We start from the raw sequence: 6,923 nt of genomic DNA, 5'->3' as shown, positions 1-6,923 counted from the left end.
CCTCCCCCCCTCACCATACATCGCCTGGCACCTCCTAACCTTTCTTCCCTTTTCTCGCTTCTTCAAGACTGCTTTTTCTTCTTCTTTTTTTCTTCTTCTTTTTCTTTTTCTGCTTCCATGTCTTCCCTCTCGTCTCGTCCCGTCTCGTCTCTTGTGTTAATGGATTCCGTGTTCTTTATTTGGCTGCTGTTTTTGCCCTTGTCGGTGTGTTTGTGGTTTGTTTGTTGTTGTTTGTTGGCTATGTTATTCGTTCTTTCATCATTTCTCTCTCTCTCTCTTTCATTCTCTCTCTCTCTCTCTTTTCCTCTGTCTTTCTCTCTGTCTCTGTCTGTCTGTCTGTCTGTCTGTCTGTCTGTCTGTCTGTCTGTCTGTCTGTCTGTCTGTCTGTCTGTCTGTCTGTCTCTCTCTCTCTCTCTCTCTCTCTCTCTCTCTCTCTCTCTCTCTCTCTCTCTCTCTGTTTACTACCGTTTTTTTTACTCACGTCGTCATCATTCTCCCCCAGTGACTCTTTTCTCCCCCTCTCTCACTCTCCTTTTATCCTTGCTTATCTGCCACTATCCTCTCGCTTCCGGCTTCGATCCCGCTTTGCGCCTTAATTCCTTTTTATCTCTTTCTCCCTCTTCGCCAATACACCAATCCTCACCTTCTCCTGCCCTACTACACTCGCTTTCCCCTCTCCCTCTTCTCTTAGTCTTCTTCGCTCATCAATCTCTTCCTCTCTATCTTTTCTAGCTGCTTCTTCCTCTCTTTTCCTCTTATCCATTCCTCCTCCCCTCCTCTTCACGTTTTCCCTTCACATTTTCACTCTCTTCTGCCGTCCGTTACTTTCCCAGTCTTTCCTCTCATCCCTCCCTTCCTTCTTCCGTCTTTTTTCCATTTCCCTCTCTTATTCCTCCCTCCCTCCGTCCCTATGCACCCTCCCCTTCCCTCCCTCCCTCCGTCCCTCTCCACTCTCCCCTCTTACCCTTGCCTCCCTCCCTCCCTCCGTCCGTCCGCCTTCTCTTTTATTCCTCCCTCTCCCTCCTTTTCTCTCCTCCCACCCTCCCTTTCCCTCCCTCCCTCCCTCCTTTCCACCCTCTCCTTTCCTCCTTCCCTCCGTCCATTTCCACCCTCCCCTCTTATCCCTCCCTCCCTCCATCCCCTTTCCACCCTCCCCTCTTATCCCTCCCTCTCTTCCTCCCTTTCCACCCTCCCCTCTTATCCCTCCCTCCCTCCCTCCCTCCGTGCGTCCGTTCCTCTCCTTCCCTATTAATTTAGTCCCTCCTCTTCTCCCTGCGGGGTCCCGTTCCGCCCAACACAGGAACCCTCCTTATTTCTTTGCCGGCTCGGGTGACACCGTCCCCCCTTCAGCGCTGTTGTTCTTTACTCTTCTCTCTCATCTCCCATCCGTTCTCCGCCCCTCTCTCTCTTCTCTCCTCTTCACTTTCCCTTATTCCCGTCTCCTTTTTATTCTCCTCTATTCCTTTCTCCCATTCACTCTCACTCCCCTTCCTTTTCCGATTCTTCCTCTCCTCCCTTGTCTCTTATATTCTCCTTTTCCAACCTTTTAGTATCCTCTTATTAGTCTTGAAAGTCTCTCTTATTCTACCTTTCTTACTTTTCCATATCCCTCCCCCCCCCTGCGACCCCTTTCGCAACTGTTTTTTTTTATTTATTTATTTATTTTTTTTTATAACGGATATTTTTCTATATAACCATTTTCTTTGTTCTTATTTTTCCTTTCGCCAATCTTATCCTGTTCTCCTTCCGTGCTTGCATAATTCTTTTTTCTTTTTCTTTTTTCCACGAACCTCTTTCACAGCAACCTCCTCCAGGCATCCCTTCCGCCCCCCCCCCCCTCTCTCGCTCCCTTTTTACCCGACCTGCCCCTCTTCCCTTCCCTGCCGCCCGTTCATCCCCCCTTTTTCCCTTCCTTTTCCTACCAACCCTCCCCCCTTCCTCTCCCTCTCCCCACCCTCCCCCCACTCCCCCCCTATTCTGGCCCGACCCCTTCTCCTATCACCATTTGTTGATTCCCACCTTCTTTCCTCCTCTTTTTCTCCGGTTCCCCTTTCTTTCCTTCTCTCTTTCCGCCTGCCGTTTGGTCCTCTCGACTTTCCTCCGCGTTGCTGTGGATCTCCAAGTTAGTTTTCCTCCGTCGCCTTAACGCTTTTCCTCGTCCTCCTCGCTAATGCCGTTGGTCCTCTGACGCTGCTTGTCTGGCTGTCTGTTTGTCTGTCTGTTTGTCTGTCTGTTTGTCTGTCTGGTTGTCTGTACGTATGTACGTATGTAGATATGTGTATGTGTGTATGTAGGTACGCATGACTACGTTTGTCTATCTGTTCTTATGTCTGTTTGTTTGCTTGTTTGTCTGTTTGTCTCTCTCTCTCTCTCTCTCTCTCTCTCTCTCTCTCTCTCTCTCTCTCTCTCTCTCTCTCTCTCTCTCTCCCTCCCCCCCCCCTCTCTCTCTCTCTCTCTATCTCTCTCTTTCTCTATCTATCTATCTATCTATCTATCTATCTATCTATCTATCTGTCTATCTATCTATCTTTCTCTCTCTCTCTCTCTCTCTCTCTCACTATTTTTCTCTCCCTCTCTCTCATTCTTTCTCCTTTTTCCTCTTATCCATTATCTCCGCTTATTCAGCTTCTATTGAATACCATTAGCTCTCTCTCCCCATGGACGATTACCCCGCGGTTTGGGTTATGTCTTTTGCCCATTTCCTGTCGCCATATAAACAACTATCTTCGTACAGATAACGCTGCTTTATATACCATACATACATGCATTTAATATATATATATATATATATATATATATATATATATATATATGTATAATATATATATATATAATATATATATATATATATATATATATATATATACATATATTTTATTATATATATATTATATATTAATATATATAATATAATATTAATATATATATATATATATTTATAAAATTTATTTTATATATATATTATATATCAATATATATAATAGATATACTAAGGATAAAGATAACAAATATAGATAGATAAATACACAGATGGATAGATATATAGATAGATAGACAGACAGACAGATAGATAATAGATATCTAGGCAGATAGAGAGATAAATGCATAGACAGATAGATGAAAAAGAAACCCCCTTTCCATGAGTCTCATTCATAATCACTTCATTCATCCTTGTTACCTACTCATGAGACGCCATTATTTCTCCCCCTGCGCTCTCTCCCCTCTTTTCCCTTCCCTCCCGCTGTTATCTTTGCCCCCCCCCCCCCTTACCTCACTTCTCCCCTTCCCTCTGGAACCCCAGTTAACCCCCCCCCCCCACTCTTACCAACCCCTCCTTTCACTTCCCCCTCCCCCCCCACCTTTACCCACTCGATGAACCCCCACGTCTGACGGTCCCCTCGTTTCCCCCCATCAGCTCTCTGCCCCCTCCCATTCTCCATCTCTTACCTTATCTCCCCTCTACCCCCATTCTCCCTCTCCCCCATTGTCCCTTTCTGTTTTCCCTCCCAATCATATTTTTCCTTTGGCTACCTTATCTGCCGTTACCTCTCTACTTTACATTTCCCTCTCCTCCACTCTACCCCCAACAGTCTCCCTCTCACCCCTCTCGTCCCAGCACTCTCGCTCTCCCACTTTTCCCCTTCCCCCATTACCCCTTCCCCATCCCATTACCACTCTTCTCCCTCTCCCCCCATTACCCCTATCCCCCATTACCATTCTTCCCCTCATCCCCCCATTACCCCTCTTCCCTCATCCCCCCATTACCCCTCTTCCTCCTCTCCCCCCATAGCTCCTCTTCCCCCACCCCCCGCCCCCATTCCAAAGGGTCGGGTGACGCAGCGCCGCGAGTATTGTGATGGTAACTCCCTCGTTAAGGCTCATTCGCGGCAGCCGTCCTTGTCGCCTGCCGCCAGGCCGCCGGCCCCCACCGAGCCCGAGACGTCAAATCGGAATATGAATACGCTGCCAATCCTGTTCCCCCTCCCCCCGCCCCTCTTTCCCCCTTCCCATCTCCCTCCGTCCCCCTTATGTCTCTCCCCGCCCATCTTTCCCTCCCCGTCCCCCTCTTCCATGCCCCCCCCTCCCATCTTTCCCCTCCTGTCCCCCTCCTTCACCCCCCTCCATCGCCTCCCTATGGCTGGACTACTCTGACCGTGTCCGTGAGAAGGGGGGCGGGGGAGGGTTGTGTGTGTGTGTGTGTGTGTGTGTGTGTGTGTGTGTGTGTGTGTGGTGTGTGTGTGTGTTTGATTTTGTTTGATTTTATATATTTGTGTTTGTTTGTGTCTGTTTGTTTGTTTGAACATTTGATTTTGTGTTAATATGTACCGGTATGTGTAAGCATTAGACTTCAAGTGTGTGTCTAGGTGTGAACGTGTGTTCTATGTTTCTATGATTTTTTATGCATTTCAATCCCCTTAACTTCTCAGAACAAAGCACGCCGACGTCGGAAGGCTGGCGTGCAACCCTCGCGCAAAGGTAGGGTCTGGATGTTGCAGACGTAGACAAATATGACTAAATGGAATAGGAGTGTCTTTTTTTTCCTTATTGGATCATCTTTTCATGTAAGCAAATAGAACGTCGTTTTCTATCTCCTTTACTCAGACTGAGGAAGAGGGGAGACCAACCGAGATTTGAACCGGAGATAAGATGAACCTATTTCCTCACAGCAAACAAAGCCGATGGAGAGAGGGAGAGAAAAAGAAAGAAGGAAAGAAAGAAAGAAGAAGGAAGAGGAAAAAAAGAACTCTCTCAACAGGGAGCGAGGCACGCTAACCTCCCTACTCCTTTGACGAGTCTGCTTCACCCTTGATGTCTTTTTTCCCTCTTTCCCCTCACTTGGCGGAACCAGAAGCCTGTAAAACCCCTCGGCATCCCTCACCGCTGCCTCAGATGTCCCCTCTCTCACCCCTCGCTCGTCCCTCTCCCTCGCCCTTTTCCCTCGCTTCGAAATTATCTTATTGTAAGCCATTGTTCACGTATATTGCACGCTGGCGGGAGTCTCAGGGGAGGCGAGGGGACCCCGTGGTAAGATGTAACGTGAGGTTGTGGAAGTGAGTGAGGGGAAAGATGGAGGCGGAAGGCGGCTGTGGTGGGAAGGAGCAAGGGGAGGAGGAGAGGGAGAAGGAAGGGCGGGTAGGAGGAAATTGGTTGAGAAAAAAGGATGGATGGGAAAGTTTAAGGGTGGTAGGGACGGCTGATGGTACTGGCGGCGGGCGGGAGGAAGCGAGCTGGTACAGGGAAGGGCGGCGAAGAGGGAGGGAAGAATGGGGTAGAAAGGGAAGAGGAAGACTTAGGAAGAAAGAGATAGATGGATAGATAAAGACATAGAGATAGATAGATAGATAGATAGATAGATAGAAAGATAGAGAGAGAGAGAGAGAGAGAGAGAGAGAGAGAGAGAGAGAGAAAGAGAAAGAGAGATCGCTATATACAAAGATAGATGGATAAGTAGATAGATAGGTAGATAGATAGATAGATACTGAGAGGAAGAGAAAGAGAGTCACATAACATGCAAAAAGAACAAAGAAACAGGTAAAGAACACGAAAATGGAAGAGAAAGCGTAAGATATGCACAGACATATGCATGAAAATGTAATTCAAATTGGACATGTATGCAACTGACGGTAAAAATGTGGGTCTAAGTCTGAGATCCCTCTCGTCCCAGAGGAATGTTGTATTTGGGTTAAAATAAATGTTTTGACGCATAAGTAACGAGAATGTTGATGGACATTAGGAAGAGGAGGAGGAGGAGGAGGAGGAAGAGGAGGAGGAGGAGGAGGAGGAGGAGGAGGAGGAGGAGGAGGAGGAGGAGGAGGAGGAGGAGAGAGAAAGGGAGGACGAGGGGGAGGACGAGAGAGAGAGGGCAGGAAAGGAAAGGACGACAAAGGTAACGAAAAGTGGTGATTAAGAGGGGAAATGTAACAAAGGAAAAAGGGGGAAATAAAAATAGGAGGAGGACTTCTACGACCCTGGGAAAGTAGTGCTGGTTTTCATTGTCATCCTTTATATATACATACATACATACATATATATATATATATATATATATATATATATATATATATATTATATATATGTATATATAATATATATATATATATATATATATATTATATATATATATATATATATATATATATATATATATATATATGCGTGTGTGTGTGTGTGTGTGTGTGTGTGGTGAACGTCTTGATATATTGCCCTTGTTATGGCCTCGACTAGCAGCACTCAAGTATCATGTCCTAAACCGAGAGCGAACCAACACAAAGGCTTCCTCAGTGATCCGCCGCTGATCCAGGCACTCTCTCGGTGAGCTCGAAGGCGAGAGAACCGACACACGTGGACGCAGCATCCGAGCAACGCCCCAGATGCCCCTTTAGAGCATGAGGGACTTCGAACTGAACCCTGTTTTTATCCTATAGCGCTCTAGATAAGTGTGAAATAAAAGCACGTGGTCCCTGCATTGAGAGCCAGCCACGGGGATGAGGAGAGAGACGCAGGAGGGTAGATAAGACTCATAAGAGCGAGATTCCTCATTGACGTTCGCCGGCGAGCAGCTGATGAGAGCCATTTTGCTAACCCAGAGAGAATGCTAATAAGCCAAGCGTGAGTGAGGAGAATTTATGAGAGCCGAACTGGGAAGGATAAGGGGACCAAAGAAAGGTCTTAAAAGTCAGCAGGGCGAGGGGAAGGACGCGAGGGGAAAGTGGCGAGAGGAAGGACGGAAGGGCAAGGACACGTCGGGAAAGTGGCGAAGGGAAGGACGCGAGAGGAAGAACGTGAGGGGAAAGACGCGAGGGGAAGGCCGAGATGGGAAGGACATAGGAAATGTGAGGGTAAAGCGGCAAAGAGAAGGATGCGAGAAAAGGATAAGTGGGAGAGGGGAAAGTGGCGAAGGGATGGACGCGAGGGTAAGGGCG

Source organism: Penaeus monodon, chromosome 9 (assembly GCF_015228065.2).
Source record: "Penaeus monodon isolate SGIC_2016 chromosome 9, NSTDA_Pmon_1, whole genome shotgun sequence".
Lineage (NCBI taxonomy): Eukaryota > Metazoa > Arthropoda > Malacostraca > Decapoda > Penaeidae > Penaeus > Penaeus monodon.
The sequence above is the reverse complement of the archived record's forward strand: the minus strand, read 5'-3'. Positions refer to the sequence as shown.